We start from the raw sequence: 21,615 nt of genomic DNA, 5'->3' as shown, positions 1-21,615 counted from the left end.
TTCACAGAGCCTTAATCAAATATCAGAGTAACTTTATGATGGAAAGTTACCAGGATTAGAACATCCTCATAAAGTTTAGAAAATAAAATAGAAACCCAAACAGTGAATTATGCTGAGAATAGAACAACAGTTAGAACATAGTATATTCACTATATTAGAATACCAGAGTTCTAATGTTCAGGAAAGATAAGACTTATTACAGTTTTAGAACATCCGAATCAATAACAATTTTAGCGTTTCTAAAGATTAAACAGAGGTGTAAAAAGAGTAAAATCAAGCCAACTTCAGAAGTAAAAAGATTAACACAGAGATTTATAGTGATTCGGCACTAACTCGCCTACATCCACTCCCCAAGACGCATCTTGAGATCCTCAACTATGTAATCTCTTTTAAAGGGTAAGAGACAAACCAACAGTACAAGGCAATAGATCAACACCTAGATCTACCCTTTTGTCCCACTAGATTTTCCAAAGGTTCTAGTTAACCTCAACCCTTTCTGTTTTTGGCAGAGTACAGAAAACTCAGTTCAAGACATTAAAATCCCACACATGGAGAAGGTCGCTTGATAACCTCTAACACAATAGCTTCTAACCTAAGCTATTACACCCAAAAGTTTAACAAATAAAGAGCCTGTCCACTATAGATTACAAAATCTAAATAGACAGAAAGAAACGCCTATATAAGCACAGGAAAAACAGTTTTATCAGATTAGAAGATCGATTAGAACACAGAACTGTTTCTCAAAAGCAATTGTATATATTCTTTTCACTTTAAATATTGAAAAAGTTAAGTGTAGAGATGAAAAGAAAACGGGGGTAGAGTAAGTTTTGAGAGATAAAGATTTGTTCAATGAGAAAAAGCTCTTAAAACGAAAACTCGTACATCACCAAATGTTTAAGGCGTGAACGTTCCTTTATATAGGAAACTAAGAAGCTGTCGCCTTTGGAAAGAGATAGAAATCAGAATATCTTCTTTCCTTATTTAGAAGATATGAAAATCTTTGTTACCAAAAATTTATTTTATCCTTTTTGGTAAGAGAATAAAACCCGATTTTCACTTTCCTTTAAATAGAAGATTTTCGACAGCATTTATTTTGGAAAGATATAATTGCGGAAGAATGCTCTTACTAAAACCGAAAGAGATTCTCCTTCGTTTTTAAGGTAAGAAAATAATTTTATGCACTTTAGATCTTTCAAAATATATTTCCGAAAAGGTGTATGATTTTATTACCAAAAACATTAGAGAAGAGATCTCTTTAGTTTTAGGAAAATAAATTATTTCAAATTAAAGAATATTTTCGAAAAAATAAAATATTTTTACGATAGAAATTATTTTGAAGAAAACTAATTTTCCGAAAGATATTTTTGAGAGAGAAAAATAATTTTTGTGCTCATATATAGATTTTCTCTCTATCCTACAAAGTTTCCTAAATACCTAGCCACTAGGTACTTCGAATATCTTCACACTCAATGTAAGACTTGCCTTGTACGATTTCTTTCCAAAGAAATTCTGCATAAAATGAAATTAGCACAAATAACATAATTTTAAATTTATTTGTTTTGTATTAATCATCAAAATCCGAGATTTAGAAATTGACCATTGAGCCAACAATACACAATTAAATGTAAAGAATTTTAGAAAAGGGTTCCTAAAATTGGAAAAGAGAGAAAATATTAAGGATTATAATTTTTGGGGTATTTTTGGGAAACACTTAGAGTGCCACTATTTTTGTAATCTCTTTTGTACCTACTATTTTTTAGTGGAAGAATTATTCGGAGTTTTTGTCCCGTGGACGTAGCCCATAACAGTTGAAGGGTAAACCACGTAAATCTCGGTGTTCTTATTTTTATCTGGCATTTATGGTAATTATTTAATTTTTTACCATGGTTATTATTTCTGGTGGATTCGATCGTCAATATCCAATACCTAATTATTAGAGGTCCCATTCGGGATCAGTTAGAATCTCAACAACTGGTATCAGAGCCTTTGGTTGGCAAATTCTGTCAGTTTTCTACAAAGTTACTATTCATATGAATAGTGAATTTCGTGAATAGTAAAATTTTGTCAGATTCAAAATTCGACATGGCTAACGATGGGGCAATAATCAAATTGGCCGATTCAAATTATTCAATGTGGAAATCCAAAATGGAGGACTACCTCAATTGCAAAGATCTATACGATCCAATTGAAGGTGACAGTGCAAAGCTAGAAGAAATGAAAGAAAGGCAGTGGGAGAAATTAAAAAAGCAGACATTAGGTACAATACGCCAATGCATAGATGCTAGCCTATACAAACATGTGAGAAATGAAAAGATCCTCAAGTTCTCTGGAAGAAATTAGAGAATATGTACGAGGCTACGAATGCTCAAGGAAAAGTCTTCCTTATGCGTAAAGTCATGAACTTGAAGCTGTCAGAGGGATGATCAATTACACAATACCTGAACGATTTTGAAGGACTCATAACTGAGTTAGTAGTTAGCGGTATGTCCTTAGATGATGAGATGCAAGCATGCCTACTGTTGGGATCTCTACCGAATACACTACAAAAAAAACGCCATTTTGTGACCGACCAATCGATCGCAAAATGGCACAGATCGGTCGCTAATTTCACTTAGCGACCGATCTGAGACCGATAGATATCGGTCGCAAAATACCTGGTCGAAAAGTTTTTTGCGACCGATGATTTCGTCGGTCGCAAATTAGCGACCGATATAATCGATCGCAAATTTGAATAATCGGTCGCAATTTTTGGTCGTGGTTCATTTGGAAACTCTGTCGCAAATTTGGTCACAGAAAAATCTGTGGCAAATCGGTCGCAAAATGTAAATTTAAAATTTTAATTTTTGGTATCAAATCGGTTGCAAATCGGTCGCAAAAATGAAAAAAAAATAAAAAATAAATATTATGAAACCATAATTCTTTCGCACCTATGAAAATTGACATATATACATATATATCACACACGCAATTCAAGAACAATATAAAAATGTAATTTTTATTGTACTGAACAAAATATCAAAATACAAATGAAAAACTAAAAAGGTCCAAAATCAAATCTACACTGCTGATCATCTGCAGGATCCGATGTCGGATCGCCGGGAGGAGTACCTGCTGGATGTGATGTAGCGCCAGGAGGGGTGACCAAGGTATCGTCTGCAGCATCGAGATCAGGAGCCGGCAGTGGCTGCTGCTGAGACGTCGAAACATTTCGGTCTGTAGCAGGCGCATGATCAGAGGAAGAAGTACCAGCACCGGGCTCACCGGACAGCCGCATCATATGTGCTCTAAGCTCTGCAATCTGTCTCTGCTTATCAGCAAGCTGAGCCCGTAATTCAGTATAGTGCTCGTCAGTGTGCTCGGGCTGTGGTCCTACGCTGGCTGTAGAAGCATGAGCTGCTGAGCCGCAGTAAAACTGTGATGCCTGAGACCCGATGCCGTATACCTTCCTCTTCTTCTCGCCCCCTACAGCCTCGAGATAAAGCGTTACCTCGTCAATTCTTGACTCAGCTTCAGCTTCAGATTCATCGGTCTGAGAAGTAACAAGACGCTCCCAAGCAGTAGTATAGTTCTCCTGAAAACAAAAAATTAATTAATCAATGCAATTGCAAGCTTTATTATATTGAACTTTGTACATCTTCGCAACGAGTAGAGGGTAAATGTAAATATTATTCATTGTTACTTACATTGACGCTCACCGCACGTCTGTCGACAAACGTATTCAGATCGTGGTCCTTCGTGTGAGTGTATGTAAACACCTCAATCGGTATGGGCTCACGACCTAATTTTTCAGCCTGTAATGAATTTTTATGCATGATATATTAATATATATAGTGTCCTTTCATTAAATATCAGTTTTATATAAAGGGACTAGTTCACTTACTAATAATCGAGCTGTCTCTATAGCAGATATTGATCCGCCTGTGTGTTGAGAAGGTCCTACTCCATCACCGCCAGTCTCACTGCACCTGTTTTGTGCAAATATCTCCCGCTTTCTCTTGAATGCAGGATCCTTCCAAGCCTTTTGCCAGCTCTCCCATATCTCCCGAGACACGCACTACTGCTTCTTATCGCTTCTTCTCATCCTATAGGTAAAGTCAGCATATCGATCAGCGCATATCTTCTCCCAGGCTACTTTCAGCATATCCGTAATGGCCTCGTCCCATATGAAATGTTTCTGCAAAAAATGAAATATAACATTTCAATACTAAGGAGGTATCTTGATGAATTGTAAACATTGAATGATGATATAACTTAAACCAAAGAGTACCTAAAACTCCTCCCAATAAAAGTCTCTCGCCTCTTGTGGTACGGCATCCCATGTGTATCCTTCTTTATGCAGCGGTAGCTTGATTTTTCTCAAAATTTGCCTCGCTGCTCGAGAAGATGGATATATGTTGAAAAAAAAAAATAGAAGTGAAATATAATTACACGAAAGCATCACAATCTGAACAAAATATTACTACCAAACTGAGGGTGATATGTGGATCTGATGAAGCTGCAAAAGAAGTGACAAATGTTATAAATTTTTAGATAATTAATATATAATTAAAATGACAGTAATGACATTTATGATTACCTTGAACAGTAGGTGACTGTGCAGCTGGTGAAGTCTGTACCGGTCCAGAAACAGGGGTAGAAGAGTATGTACCAGTCCTGAAGAAGGATGTGACGACGACAGTACTGGTCGCTGAGCAGAGGATGAAGCCCCAGACGTACCTGAAGAAGGATGAGGGATCGACCCTCCTCATCCACGGGCACTGCGTCCTGGGCCACGACCTCCACGTGAACCACTGCCGGACGCATCAGAATCAAACGCTCTACCTCTAGCCATCTGTACTGCAGATATCAGAACCTAGATAAAATGAATTTATACAATTATATGAATTGTAGAACATGTGGTAAATATGAGTAAAGAAAGTTAATACCATTGAAATTCTTCATTAATAATATTAATTAGATATACATTTATCAATTTGTAACAGTAAAACTGGTCTAAGTTTTAAGTGTCTTCAATATCATCTACTTCCTCCTCCTCTTCATCAGCTTCCTCTTCTTCATATTCGTCTTCTGAGGTACCCATGATGATTTGATCTTCTTCCTCTTCATCATCTGATGCTCCTATTTCAACATAAGATCGGCTTTCATCATCCAATCTATCTGTTAAATCTTCAACAAATTGCATCGGTTGCGTTCAACCCTAACTTCTTGAAATGGCTCCGATACTGCGAGTGAAGCAGATTGTTTGGTTTCAAGTGCATGAACAATTGATCTAGCCTTGATTTTACACACTGCCATCCAATCGCATCGATCTCGTTTAAACGATGGATATGGGACATAGTACACTTGTGCAGCTTGCATTGCCAACACAAAAGGTTCATACTTTGTATATCTTCTTCTTTGATTAATATCTACCAGATTATACTTAGGATGAACCTTCATGCCAATTTTTGGCGTAGAATCAAACCATTCACATTTGAATAAGATTGTGCACTTCATTGGTAGGCCTACATATTCTAACTCCAAAACCTCAACCAATTTCCCATAAAAATCGTTTGACACATCACTGTAGTTTGATCCCTTTATGCACACACCGCTGTTCATTGTCTTTCTGCTTCTCCCATAACCCTCAGTGTGAAACTTGTAACCATTTACAAAGTAGCCAGAGTAGGCATTAGCAACCGGTAATGGCCCCTTTGCCAGATCCGTAATAAATCTGTTACGAATATCGATTCCCGAGCTTCGAGCCTATGGGAAATAGTAATGACATGAGTGAGATTTAATAAATGTACATTCCATGTTGTGTACATTGAAAGTAACTTACATAATATTTGAACCATTCTGCAAATTCGGTGTCCAGCTTTGCATCAACTGCAGTATCAGTCAAATTGGGATTTTGAAGCCGCAAAAGATTGATATATTTCCTATTTATCAATGAACCAAATTAGCATATGTATGATTTAACAACGGCCCACGTCAAGTTTAGACTGTTTACATTATGTATACTTACTGTACATATGGTGTAATCTCTTCGCAATTCAATAAAATATAGGTTTGAGCCGCTTGTATCTCTGCATCAGTTAATCGTCTTTTTTTTTTTATTTATTTACCAATCGTATGCCCAGGATAGGTGAAAATTTTTAGATTTCCTTCAAACTCAGATTGTACGCGATCTCCTCCGTCATCGTTACGTGGCACTCTCCGAGGCTTGGTGAAAACATGTTGGTCAAAGTCGTGTGAACAGAATGTGGAAGCTTCTTCCACCAAATATGCATTGCAAATGGATCCCTCGACCTTTGCCTTATTGCGCACATTCTTTTTAATTTTCTGCAAGTGTCTGTCATTGTACAATGCCAATATGTAAGTATAAGTTCAAATAAATGATGGAATCATTAGAATGAGATGTTAGTGAATCACCTCTCAAATGGATATATCCATCGATATTGTACCGGTCCAAACTAGGCCTCCAATCCAAACTCATCATTCATTTAATAAAAACATATTTAAGAATAATAACGACAATAATATAAAATAAAGAAAAACACAGCCAAAACTTCTCAAGAAAGAGTTGCCAATAATTAAGAACATATAATAACCTAATATTGCATTAAGTCTTTGATTATGTTTAAATTATGATTACGCAGGATCCTTCCAACTTTACTCTTTTTTTTCCTAGTAAATAGTCAGAAAGAACTCATTTCTATAAAAAATATATTCTAGGAGCTATTTTCACATCTTCATAAATTTATAGTTGTAAAGTTGAGAAGTAAATTTATATATTCAGCCGTTTATTGATACTAGCATATGATCATTCCCTATTAAAGATAAATATTGAGATAAGGTATTAGTGATAGTGGGAATCTCCTCCATCCTGTTTCCTTATATGAGCAATATATATATATATATATATATATGAACTGTAGAGGTGTCTTAGAGAGTGCGTTTTGTGTTACCAAATTACCAATTTCAAGTCTTAAATAATCCTAACCTATAAAATAACGTGCCTTGTCTGGGCCTTGATGTTCTAATGATATTTTCCAAGTCAAGGGCTTGTCTGCAATCCCAAAGGACATCAATCTTCCTAACCCTAATTTGCAGTGCTAATAAATAATGACTTAATATTGGACTAGGCCTCAGCAATTAGGGTATTTCCATGCTTGATGAGCACCTTATAGTTTTTCTTATTTTTGGAGAGCCCATTTAAGGAATTGTTTTGGGCTTCTGGTTCTCCAATGTATAGGAGACAAAAACCATGCACCATATTGGACTTGATCTTTTATGGGAATGGCAATTCAGTTCGAACTACAATTAGTAGATTTATTAAAACCAAATCGAAATTATTGATTTAAAATTTTAAATCAAAACCGACGGTTTATAAATCAATTAAAATTCATTTTAGAATACTTGCACAAAACCGACCTTGTTTATTTATTTATTTTTAAAATTAACCTATTCTTTTTTATTTCTCTAATTTCGTTTGTATAAAATCTGCTGAGTAATTGGGCTAATAAGTTCAAACCATACTCTCCAAACAGTGAACTTAAAAAATAGACTATCTTGAACTGAATAGGGCCTAAACGCCCAAGCAACTGGACCCATTCACCCAACGGAAAAATGAAAAGCAAAACCATCAGACAAAACTCATTGATTGTTTCTCCATTCTCCACCAAGAATTCTTCGAGTTCTCAGCTAAAACCACAATGAAAAGCCGCCCCTCACGCATATATCCATATTACATTTGACCAAAAAGAGGCAGTGACGGCTAACAGGCATTTCACCGCACATATAAACTGAACTATAAAATAAATCTAATTCATTTAACATACATCATGAATCATGACAAACGTTAGCTGTGATCCAAAGAAGCTGGCTAATTCAAAATGCAGTCATCCAACCAAGTTCCATTTGAGATTCCATTTACTAAACCAACAAGATGCGGCAACAACCAGGCCAACCAGATATTTTATCAACTAAATTTACCAATTTCCATCTTCTTCTTTTTTTTTTTGAAAGAGATTTCCATCTTCTTCTTGATTGCCTTTTGACCGTGATATATAAATGAATCCAGTATTCCCGAAACAGTAGCATTTGAATAATAATAATAATAATAATAATAATACTAACAGTAACATTTGAATACTATAATAATAATAATAATAATAATAATAAAAACAACAACAACATTAACAATATTAATAATAATAATAATAATAACAGTAACAATAATAATAAATTGCAAAAAACACATAAATCGCAAAAGAAAAAAAATTCGAAAAAAAATAAAATGCAAAACTAATTACCTCAAATAATGTCCAAACGGTAGCGAACGGCATTGAGGAGTGACCGGATCTGCAATGGAGCGGCAACAGGCGGGTTGGAGCGTTCTCAGGAGGGGCTGAAGCGGCGTTGCGGACGGAGGAGAGGAGAGGAGAGGAGAAGGAGAAGAGAGAAAGAAGAAGAAAGAAAAAGGAGAGGGCGTCGCGTTTAAAGCCCCAAAGTTTGCGAACGACCAATCAGTCGCAAACTTAATTAACATCGGTCGCAATTTTTAATTATCCGACGTCGTTTTACTACGCGATAAAATTGCAAACGATTTGCGACTCAATACATCGGTCGCAATTTTGTCGCCAGTCGGTCTCAGCAATTATTCCTATTTTTGAAGCGCGCAGTTTTGTGACAGAAAAACATTTAGTCGCAAATCGGTCGTAAATCCGTATTACACGGGTCGCAAACTGATAACCAAACTCGCGGGAATTTTCAGCGCTAAAATATGCGACTGTTTGCGTATACATCGCAAATCGGTCGCAAAATTGTGACCGATTGAAGTCGGTCGCAAAAATCGGTCCCAATTTAGCATTTTTTTGTAGTGATAGTTGGGATACTCTTGTGGTATCATTGAGTAACTCAGCTCCAAATGGTGTGATAACAATGTCTATGGTAAAGAATATACTACTCAATGAAGAACTACGAAGAAGAGATGTTGCCAATACCAGTACACAAGCCCTTGTCACAGAGAATAGGGGCCGGAGCAAGAGTAGAGGTCGAGGGCATGTAAAGTCAGGTGGTAGATCCAAGTCCAGAGAGATGAGAAAATGTTACAATTGTGGTAAGGAGAGTCATCTCAAAAGAAATTATCATTTACTCAAACAGGAGCATGTAAACCGAAGACAGGAGAATGACAGAAATACATCTGCTACAGTCTCAGCATAAGATAATGAGGTGACTTTAGTCACTCATGATGCAGATTGCTGTCATGTTAGAGATGCAGATACCGAGTGGATAGTAGACTCCGATGCCTCATACCACTGTGTTCCAAAAAGGGAATACTTTTCCACTTATAAAGCGGGAGATTTTGGCACTATTAGAATGAGAAATAATAGTGTCTCGCAAATGGTGGAAATCGGTGATGTCTGCATAAAGACAAGTGTTGGGTGCACATTAACACTTAAAAATGTGAGACATATTCCCGATCTTCGGTTGAACCTGTTGTCTGTCAGTGTACTGGACAAGGAAGGCTATCACCATCATATAGGTGACGGTAATTGGAAACTCACCAAAGGGTCTTTGGTGGTGGCGAAAGGAAAATTATGTTGCTCGTTGTATAATACGCATGCAATAATATGTGTGGGTCAACTGAATACAGTTGTAGATGATGCTTCACCAAATTTGTGGCATAGGTGGCTGGCGCACGTTAGTGAGAAAGGGTTGAATATGTTGGCTAAGAAGTCCCTCATACCATTAGCCAAAGGTAAAATAAACCCTTGTGATCATTGTTTATTTGGGAAGCAACATCGTGTCTCATTTTTTAAAAGCTCTAGACGAAGAGACAACAAGTTGAGTTGGTCCACTCTGACGTATGTGGTCCCATGGAGGTAGAATCACTTAGAGGAAGTAGATATTTTCTAACCTTCATTGATGATTTCTCACGAAAAACATGATTTCTCACGAAAAACATGGATATATTTGTTGCGCACCAAGGACCAAGTATTCAAGCACTTTCAGTAATTCCATGCGATGGTGGAAAGAGAGACTGGGGTGGCATTGAAGTGTTTGCGCACGGATAATGGTAGTGAACACATCTCTAAAGAGTTTAGAGATTACTGTAGTCAGCACGGTATCAGGCATGAAAAGACAGTTCCTGGTACACCTCAACATAACGGCATTGCTGAACGGATGAATCGCACCATTATCGAAAGAGTAAGATCCATGCTTAAAATGGCCAATTTACCTAAGCCATTTTGGGGAGAAGCTGTCAACACTGCTGTCTACCTAATCAACCGACTACCTTCAGCACCTTTGGATTTTGATATCCCGGAGAAGGTCTGGACAGGTAGAAATATTTCATACTCTCACCTGAGGATATTTGGCTGCAAGGCATTTATGCATATTCCAAAGGAGCAGAGATCAAAGCTCGATGACAAGTCAGTTCCTTGCACTTTTGTCGGTTATGGAGACGAAGAGTTTGGCTACAGAATGTGGGACCCAGTGAAAAAGAAAGTTGTCCAGAGCCGAGACGTAGGGAGAATGAGATCGTGGCAGATACAACTTGTGAAGAATCCATAAGTGATGGTGTTATTAATATTACACCAGGAAGCATTCCTACAGATGATGTCACGAGAGGAGGAATGCTAGAATCAGAACGGGAAGAAGAAGAAGAGCCAGTCGTAGGGGATCAAGAGACAATTGTAGATGATAATAGTGATGCAGAGAATGTTGTGCAAGGGGAGCCAGGGAACCCTGTTCCACCAGAAAGAGTTGAACCTCAGTTAAGAAGGTCAACCAGAGAACGCCAACCATCTACAAGGTACCCTAGTTCTAATTACATTTTGATTACTGATGAGGGGATGCCAGAGAGCTTTCAAGATGTACAATCTTGTAAAGACAAAGATTGATGGACAAAGGCCATGCAAGAGGAGATGCATTCTTTGAAAAAGAATGATACATATGAGCTGGTGAAACTTCCAAAAGGGAAGAGAACACGCAAGAACAAATGGGCATACAAACTAAAGAAAGATGATGGCAACCTAGTGAGATACAAAGCTCAATTGGTCGTTAAAGGCTTTACTCAAAATAAAGGTATTGACTTTGATGAGATTTTTTCACCAGTTGTGAAAATGAGTTCTATTCGAGTTGTACTAGGTCTAGTAGCCAATTTGAATCTTGAGTTGGAGCAGCTTGATGTAAAGACCGCATTCTTGCATGGGGATCTAGAGGAAGAAATCTATATGGAACAACCAGAAGGTTTCAAGGTAAAGGGAAAAGAGGACATGGTTTGTCGCTTGAAGAAGAGCTTGTACGGGTTGAAACAAGCACAGCGACAATGGTATAAAAAGTTTGATTCTTTTATAGTGAATCAAGGATACAAAAGGACAGTTGCAGATCTTTATGTATATGTCCAAAAATTCCCTGATGGTAAATTTATCATCCTTCTCTTATATGTTGATAATATGCTAATCGTTGGACCAGATGAACATATGATTAGCAAGTTAAAAAGTGATTTGTCAAAAGCATTTGACATGTAGGATTTGGGATCGACAAGGCAAATTCTTGGAATGGAAATTATCCGAGACAGAAAATCCTGCAGGTTATGGTTATTGCAGGAAAAATATATTGAACAAGTTCTAGAGAGGTTCAATATGAAGAATGCTAAACCAGTTAGCACTCTGCTTGCCGCTCACTTCAAGTTGAGTAAGAAATCCCACCCATTAACAGAGAAAGAAAAAGGAGATATGTCCAATGTTCCATATTCCTTAGCGGTCGGAAGTTTGATATACATAATGGTGTGTACGAGACCAGATATCGCTCATGCAGTTGGCGTTGTGAGCCGATTTCTGTCAAACCCCCAGCAGACACATTGGGAAGTAGTGAAGTGGATCTTCAGATACTTGAGAGGAACTTCAAAGTTATGTTTCACTTTTGGAGGTGAAAAGACTGCACTTGTTGGCTATACAGATGCAGATATGGTCGGTGATCTTGATGTAGATTTTCTTTCATCAAGATTCCTATTTACATTCTCAGGGGGAGCTATTTTATGGCAATCAAGATTACAAAAATGTGTTTCATTATCAACGACTGAAGCAGAGTACGTTACAGCAACATAAGCAGAAAAGGAAATGCTTTGGTTAAAGCGATTGTTTCAAGAATTGGGTGTGCAGCAGGGAGAATATATAGTTTATTGTGATAGTCAAAGTGCGTTAGACTTGAGCAAAAATACTATGTATCATGCACGGACGAAGCACATTGATGTAAGATATCATTGGCTTAGACTTGCCATTGAAGAGAAACAGTTCTAGTTGCGAAAAATCCACACAGACAGAAATGCTGTAGATATATTGACAAAAGTCATTCCGAAGGAAAAGTTCGAACTATATGTCAAAGCGGCAGGAATGGAGAGTCCCACCATGTAGTCGGAAGAGGGAGAATTGTTGTGGGGTCCCGCCTACATGTGGGACCCACACACATTTGAAAATGAAAAAAAAGAAGAAAACAAGTGGTGTGGTGGGTCCCTCCAACATGTGGGATCCACACAAGTTTGAAGAAAGAAAAAAAAAGGAAAAACATGTTTTTTTTTTTTTTTTCAGTCAAAGAAGGCTACAGAAGGAAGAAAGAAAGAAAAAAAAAAGAAGGAAAAATGGACGCGTGATTAACGCATCCATTCGGTGGACGCGTTAATGACGCGTTCCCTTCTCCTATAAATAGTAGAAGGTTTTTCACTAAACAATGTACAAAAACAAAAGATTAGAAATACACAATTAAGTGTAAAGAATTTTAGGAAAGGGTTCCTAAAATTGGAAAAGAGAGAAAATAGTGAGGATTATAATTTTTGGGGTGTTTTTGGGAAACACTTAGAGTACCACTATTTTTATAATCTCTTTTGTACCTACTATTTTTTAGTGAAAGAATTATTCGGAGTTTTTGTCCCGTGGACGTAACTCATAACAGTTGAAGGGTGAAACCCGTAAATCTCGGTGTCCTTATTTTTATCTGGCATTTACAGTAATTATTTAATTTTTTTTACCATGATTATTATTTCTGATAGATTCGATCGTCAATATTCAATACTTAATTATTAGAGGTCCCACTCGGGATCAATTAGAATCCCAACACAGCTGCCTGTAGATTTCACGAACAAACCCACGTATCTTCTCAGCAAATTCAGGCTCACCATCTGAAATTCGACAAATTGCCAACCGCATCAGCTCTCCAGTTAAATCTGCAAGCTGTACAATTACAATAAGCACCTTCTTGTATGCACACATGCATCTGCACAAGGACAAATACGTACAAAAATACTCGAAATAAAATGAAAAAGGATTTTATCCATGCAATACGGTGTACTTCATTCAGAATACCAATTTGACCATAAAACACGTTTGTGCGTGCGCACTCCATATTGGCTTTTAAAAGCATGAACCTATTATTTACTTTTTGAACCCGAAAAAGATGAATTAGATAAACCGAATTAAGTTAGATCAGCAATACAATAAAGCAATAGTAAAATTAGACAAATTAGGTCTATTAATACTAAAAATTCTAGAAAATTAGATACCTCTCTTTTTCTCTATATATATCTATCTACGCTAGGTTGATGAAGAAAATATCTACCGATTTCACTTAAATTAATCAACTTATGTGCAATTTGATTACCTTCACGTAAAAAATGCAAGATAGTATCCTATCATTCACTGTGTAGGAACCGACGAATCCTATCATTATTGTCTTTTGTAACTTGAAAGTAATTAGAAAGTTGATTAGCATATAAACACATTTAAATTATACTTTTTGAAAAATAATTACTCTGAAAGTGCACTTCTCATAAAGTATTTTTCTTGGAAAATAGGTTGTTTGAAACCAAACAAGGCCTTAGTTTTCACCACCCAACTTTCCTAAGCATCTTAGCATTCTGGAAAATAGTTATTTAAACCGAATTTATATTACATCTTAAATCCTTTTTGTGTGATTTAGCATATAAATGGCAGAATATTTAATTATTTATTCTATCTTTTTTGTGTATCAAAAACTTTTAATGGGAAGTGATACTTGTTGCAAAAGTCGTACTCTACCGTTATATAATGAGATCAAATTAAAATTAAAAATTTCACAACTTGGTCAATTAATTTTATAGTGCTTTTTCAAGTATCTCGAAGATTAAAAATGTTGCTATATGATTATTGATTATTTTCAAGAAATTTTTAATTTTTTTTTACATTGTTTGCTATTTGATGACTTTTAGTGATTAATCAATTTAATCATTTTATAATAATCACCATTTTAATTAGCCTTGCAAAATTACAGAAACCCTAATATTGGCTCATTATCCACTAGCAAATGAATAATTAAACTGGAAAGTTAACAATGATAATTCAATCATTTAGAAAATTTAAATTAAATATTATTTTCTTTTCAAATGAAGACATTATTGTACATATAACAATTGAAAAAGATCCGAAGATGGTACATTCATATTTATAATAATTGACAATGCAACAGAAAATGTAAACAAATATAAGCAAAACAACAGATTCATGGTTACTAATACTACAAGAACAGGAGGCAACACTATGCTTATACTTGGAAAGAGAGTACCCTCAATCATAGTAATAAACCAGGCAACTTTTCTTTAGTGATGTGGTCCAATTTTTCCATCATCTCATTTGTCAGGTAATTTTTGTAATCTCCTGTCACACCCCGCCGGAAAAAAGTGCTATTTTCCTGGCTAGACGGTAATTTTCCGATTTTATTCACCTTTAAATTGCTCAAATTATCAAAACTACACAAATTCAAGATTTCATCAATTACTCCACAATTTTCTTCTTCTTTTGAAAATTGACACTCCAAGAATTCAGATAATTTCTTTAAATGGAATTTAGACTCTTTTTTCAAATCTTCATATTTCAAAAACAAAACCCTTTTAGGATTTTCCAAACTTTGCTTCCAATACCCCAAAACATGATCCCAAAATGGCCCATAAAAGCTCAGACCTCTACAAAACTTATCAAAAGCATCTTCAAGTGAATTTTCGCCTTTGTCTTTAGGCCTTAACCTATTTGTAAAATGATAAAAAGAAATAAAAGTGTCTTTGGTGTTTCTACACAAGTAAATAATCTTACAGCCCAAGTCTTCCACAGATTTTGGAAGAGACAAAAGGGGCAAATGGGTAGAAAACAATCTTGGAGAGGTAAAACTAGAAAAATCAGGAGAATCAGTATCAATACATACCATGTCCAAGAAAGGAAGAAGAACATGAGGATTATTAGTAAGCAAAGGGTGGTTTTCTTTAGGGTTAGGAAACCGAACTCGGTTCATCAAAGCAAAGGTTAGTGCTTTTAACCAAGTTGTGCCTGATTTAGGAGTGGTAACAAGGAATATATCACTTTCTTGAGCTTGAAAATGGTTTTGACAAGCTATAACACCTTTTAATCTCCTAGTTGATGGATACCAAAACCAAATTAGTTTATTTTGCACTTTATTAATCAATGTTCAATTTTGTATATGAAACTATCAATTTTTTATATCAAACTATAGAGATAATTTTTCTTCATTTACGAATTTCTTAGCTTTAATGTGAATATTTTGTGTTTAATTAAAGAGAACTAATAGCGTCTCCAATGTAAATATGGATCGCTCTTATTCAATTGCCAAATCAGAAAAATGAAAAAACTTTTTGAAAAATGCTCTCCAATGCTAATGTCTATTTAAAATGTCAAGTTACAGAAATCCTAATATTGACTCATTATCCAGTAGCAAATGAATAATTAAACTGGAAAGTTAACAATGATAGTTCAATCATTTAGAAAATTTTAATTAAATATTATTTTCTTTTCAAATGAAGATATTATTGTACATAATAATTAACAAAGATCCAAAGATGGTACATTCATATTTATAATAATTGACAATGCAACAGAAAATGTGAACAAATATAAGCAAAACAACAGATTCATGGTTACTTATACTTAGAAAGAGAGTACCCTCAATCATAGTAATAAACCAGGCAACTTTTCCTTTGTGATGTGGTCCAATTTTTCCAGCATCTCAGTTGTTAGGTAATTCTTAGAATCTCCCACCTCACCTCGATGGAAAAAGGCGCAATTTTCTTCGCTAGACGGTATTTTTTCAGTCTTATTCACTTCTAAATTGCTTAAATTATCAAAACTACACAAATTTAAGATTTCATCGATTACTCAGCAATTTTCTTTTTCTTTTGAAAATGGACACTCCAAAAATTCAGATAATTTCTTTAAATGGAATTTAGGCTCTTTCTTCAAATCTTCATATTTCAAAAACAAAACCCTTTTAGAATTTTCCAAACTTTGCTTCCAATACCCCAAAACATGATCCCAAAATGGCCCATAAAAACTCACACCTCTACAAAACCGATCAAAAGTATCTTCAAGTGAATTTTCACCTTTTTCTTTAACCCTTAACCTCTTTGTAAAATGATAGAGAGAAACAAAAGCGTCTTTAGGGTTTCTACACAAGTAAACAATCTTACAGTCCAAATCCTCCACAGATTTTGGAGAGACACAGGTGGCAAATGGGTAGAAAACAATCTTGGAGAGGTAAAACTAGAAAAATCAGGAGAATCAGTATCAATAAATGGCGCAACCAAAAAAGGAACAAGAACACAAGGACTATTAGTAAGCAAGGGATGATTTTCTTTAGGGTTAGGAAACTGAATTCGGTTGACCAAAGCAAATGTTAGCGCTTTTAACCAAGTTGTGCCTGATTTAGGAGTAGTAATAAGGAAGATATCGCTTTCTTGAGCTTGAAAATGGTTTTGACAAGTTACAACACCTTTTAGTAGCCTAGTTGAATGCCAAAACCCTTGGTATTGATGGAGATGATTTGCGACCCAACCCTTTTCAGTTGGTAGGGAGACTATGAAGTCTCTAAAATCTTGAGAAAATTCTTTTTATTGCAAGTAAGCAGCAAGAGATTCAAGTGTTTGCATGGTTGTAGTAAATTATGGTCTATAGTTATTATTTTCTTTGTGTTGTTCTTGGTTTGGTTATGTATGTATATACACAGCGGTTCCCATTTGCAATATATATAAAAATTACTATAATATATAATAGTAAATTACAATTTAGTCTTTAAGGTTTGATTATATCACAACTTCCATCTCTCTTGTAATGTTGCTTGAATCGTAGAAATATTGACAATATTTTTTTATCTAAAAAATTAAAATATTATACACACACATAACCTAAGCGATTTTATGGAATTAAAAAAAACCAACAAGCTCTGAACAAATCTAGGTTAGGTTAATAATACAAAATCAGACAAATTTATGTCTCTATGAATATTTAAAATTCATGAAAATTATATTCTAAAGTCCCATTTCTGCATTGTATATTGTAATCCACTCTCAGCTACTTATAGACACACTAGCATCATCAGGTGTATATATATATAATTTTCAAATTAAAGTGCCACTAATTGTTGAATTATTGCATCCTCAAAAAATAAAAAATTGTTGAATGAAGACATAATTGTACATAATAATTAATAAAGATCCAAAGACGGTACATTCGTATTTATAATAATTGACAATGCAGCAGAAAATGTAAACAAATATAAGCAAAACAACAAATTCATGGCTACTAATACTACAAGAAAAAGAGGCAACATTATGCTTATACTTGGAAAGAGAGTACCCTCAGTCATAGTAATAAGCCAGGGCAATTTATATACAGAGTGATAATTAAATAATATTATATTATTATTATTATTATTATTATAAATACCTTCTTTCCTTCGCAAGCAATTTTTATTACATATCAATCTACAAGCAAAACAACCATTGATTAATCTAAATTCGTATTTTAAATGTTTTCCTTGTGTTGTTTTTGGTTTTGGTTATGTGTTTATATACAGAGTGATTCTCATTTGCAATATATATATATAAATTTCTCAATATATAAAGGTAAGTAACTATTTAGTCCCTCAATTTCAATCATATTATAATTTCATCTCTCATATTTGGTAAATAAATAACCCTTTAAAATTTTAGTTTCATTAAACTATTTAGTTTTTCTATTTAAAAAAGTACTTATTCAGAAGTTAAATATCTCGTACTACTTTTGATTACTTGGTTATTCATTTTTAATATACTTTTACTATTTAGTTTCTCACATTTACTATTGTATTACAATCTAGTCCTTCACTTAATGGTACAAATAGCACTTTTTGGATGAAGAACTATAAATAGTTTAATAGAACTAAACTAGGGATGAAATAATAATTACAATCTTCTCTCTTTCAATTTTAGTTATCCTTTGTTACTTATCAATCCACTCTCAATGAATTATAATCATTCAACTCAATAAGATGTTAACATTGCTTAAAATTTTTTATTTTTAGTTTTTAATTTCATTAAATGCTTCTCAAAAGTCAAAATACATAAAATTTGAAAGTTTTGTAAATTTTGGAAGAGCAAGATGGACCAGGCCAGGCCCAAATTAGGTGGGGCTTCTTGGGATTTAGGCCTCGATTGAGCCTTAGCTGTTACTTAATGGTGAAAATAACACTTTTGGATGAATAATTATAAATAGTTTAATAAAACTAACTTTAAGATTAATTAATATATTTATCAGGGACGTAATAATAATTATGACCAACTATTAGTTATTTATTCTATAAATGTGAAATTCCACCCCACTCATTCTTAGGTATCTATCTCTATTTTGTCAGGACATCTTGCTGATAGTGAGCCAAGCACCTAAGCTTTGCTAATTAATTATTGTGGTCTTATTTAGTAATTTGATAATATTTTTTATCTAAAAAATGATTTTATTCATTAAAAAACAAGATTTGTATGCACACATATAAGCAAGAATAAGTAAAAATTTTTAAGTCATGACCTAAGGGATACTATTAAAATTAAAACGAACTGACTACATCCAAATAAATCGAATTATGTTAGATTTTTTTTTTTTTGAATATTAGGAGAGCAGATTCGAACATGAATCTATTGTCAGATCATAAATACACTTACTCTTAAATTATATCTTGATGTACCGAATTAAGTTAGATCAGCAATATAATAAAGCAATAGTAAAATAAGACAAATTATGTCTATTAATACTAAAAATTCTAGAAAATTAGATACCTCTCTTCTTCTCTATATATATCTATCTATAGTAGCTTGATAAAAAAAATATCTACCAATTTCACTTAAATTAATCAACTTATGTGCAGCTTGATTTCCTTTACGAAAAAAATGCAAGATAGTATCTTATCATTCACTGTGTAGGAACTGATGAATACTATCATTATTGTCTTTTGTAACTTGAAAGTAATTAGAAAGTTGATTAGCATATTAAACACATTAAAATTATACTTTTAAAAAAATAATTTACTTGGAAGTGCACTTCTCATAAAGTATTCTTCTTGGAAAATAGATTGTTTGAAATCAAACAAGGCCTTTGTTTTCACCACCCAACTTTCCTAAGCATCTTAGTATTCTGGAAAATACTTATTTAGACCGGATTTATAATTACATCTTAAATCCTTTTTGTGTGATTTAGCATGTAAATGGAAGAATATTTAATTATTTATTCTATCTTTTTTGTGTATCAAAAACCTTTAATGGAAAGTGATAGTTGTTCCAGAAGTCGTACTATACTGTTATATAATGAGATCAAATTAAAATTAAAAATTTCACAAATTGGTCAATTAATTTTATAGTGCTTTTTTAAGTATCTCGAAGATTAAAAATGTTGCTATATGATTATTAATTATTTTCAAGCAATTTTTTTTTTTTTTTACATTGTTTGCTATTTGATGACTTTTAGTGATTAATCAATTTAATCATTTTATAATAATCACCATGTTAATTAGCCTTGCAAAATTACAGAAACCCTAATATTGGCTTATTATCCACTAGCAAATGAATAATTAAACTGGAAAGTTAACAATGATAATTCAATCATTTAGAAAATTTTAATTAAATATTATTTTCTTTTCAAATGAAGATATTATTGTACATAATAATTAACAAAGATCCAAAGATGGTACATTCGTATTTATAATAATTGACAATGCAACAGAAAATGTAAACAAATATAAGCAAAACAACAGATTCATGGTTACTAATACTTCAAGAACAAGAGGCAACACTATGCTTATACTTAGAAAGAGAGTACCCTCAATCATAGTAATAAACCAGGCAACTTTTCTTTAGTGATGTGGTCCAATTTTTCCATCATCTCATTTGTCAGGTAATTCTTGTAATCTCCTATCACACCCCGCCGGAAAAAGACGCTATTTTCCTGGCCGGACGGTAATTTTCCGATTTTGTTCACCTCTAAATTGCTCAAATTATCAAAACTACACAAATTTAAGATTTCATCAATTACTCCGCAATTTTCTTCTTCTTTTGAAAATGGACACTTTAAAAATTCAGATAATTTCTTTAAATGGAATTTAGGATCTTTCTTCAAATCTTCATATTTCAAAAACAAAACCCTTTTAGGATTTTCCAAACTTTGCTTCCAATACCCCAAAACATGATCCCAAAATGGCCCATAAAAACTCAGACCTCTACAAAACTTATCAAAAGCATCTTCAAGTGAATTTTCACCTTTGTCTTTAGGCCTTAACCTATTTGTAAAATGATAAAAAGAAATAAAAGTGTCTTTGGTGTTTCTACACAAGTAAACAATCTTACAGCCCAAGTCTTCCACAGATTTTGGAAGAGACGAAAGCGGCAAATGGGTAGAAAACAATCTTGGAGAGGTAAAACTAGAAAAATCAGGAGAATCAGTATCAATACATACCATGTCCAAGAAAGGAAGAAGAACATGAGGATTATTAGTAAGCAAAGGGTGGTTTTCTTTAGGATTAGGAAAACGAACTCGGTTCATCAAAGCAAAGGTTAGTGCTTTTAACCAAGTTGTGCCTGATTTAGGAGTGGTAACAAGGAATATATCACTTTCTTGAGCTTGAAAATGGTTTTGACAAGCTATAACACCTTTTAATCTCCTAGTTGATGGATACCAAAACCCCTGGTATTGAAGGATATCAGTTCCTAGCCAGCCCTTTTCAGTTGGTAGAGAGACTATAAAGTCTCTAAAATCTGGAGAGAGTTCTTCTTCTTGCAAGTAAGCAGGAGGAGATTCAAGTGTTTGCATGGTTGTAGTGAATTATGGACTATAGTAATTGTTTTCTTCGTGTTGTTTTTGGTTTTGGTTATGTATATATATAGCGATTCCCATTTTCAATATATATATAAATTACTATAGTATATAAATGAAAATAACTATTTAGTCCCTCAGTTTCAATCATATTACTATTTCATCTCTCATGTTTGGTAAATAAATAACTCTTTAAAAGTTTAGCTTCATTAAACTATTAGTTTTTCTGTCCAAAAAATACCAGTTTTAGGGGTTAAATATCTTCTACTGATTTTGACAATTTGGTTCTTCATTTTAATATAGTTTTACTATTTAATCTCTCATTTTAATTTATGGTTCTTTACATTTTAATGCATATAATTATATTAATTTATATTTACTCTATTAAGTTTTTAACTTTTGCCCCACTGAATTATTATTTTGCTGTATTGCCTCCACTAATTAGATTTTTTGGATCCGGCCCTGCTCACATTTGCAA

At 34.0% G+C, this 21,615-nt stretch overlaps 3 pseudogenes; all 3 read right to left on the bottom strand.

The window, feature by feature from the left end:
• Nucleotides 1–14,431: 14,431 nt before the first annotated feature.
• On the bottom strand, nt 14,432–15,539 carry LOC149496407 (cytosolic sulfotransferase 5 pseudogene; annotated as a pseudogene).
• A 316-nt stretch (nt 15,540–15,855) lies between these two features.
• Nucleotides 15,856–16,951, bottom strand: LOC105650704 (cytosolic sulfotransferase 12 pseudogene; annotated as a pseudogene).
• A 2,982-nt stretch (nt 16,952–19,933) lies between these two features.
• LOC149496406 (cytosolic sulfotransferase 12 pseudogene) lies at nt 19,934–21,184 on the bottom strand (annotated as a pseudogene).
• Nucleotides 21,185–21,615: the final 431 nt, after the last annotated feature.

Source organism: Jatropha curcas, chromosome 5, assembly GCF_041381405.1.
Source record: "Jatropha curcas cultivar XTBG-Jc1 chromosome 5, XTBG_Jcur_1.0, whole genome shotgun sequence".
Classification (NCBI taxonomy): Eukaryota; Viridiplantae; Streptophyta; class Magnoliopsida; order Malpighiales; family Euphorbiaceae; genus Jatropha; species Jatropha curcas.
Note: the sequence above shows the minus strand (reverse complement) of the source record. Positions and strands in the feature narration are given on the sequence as shown.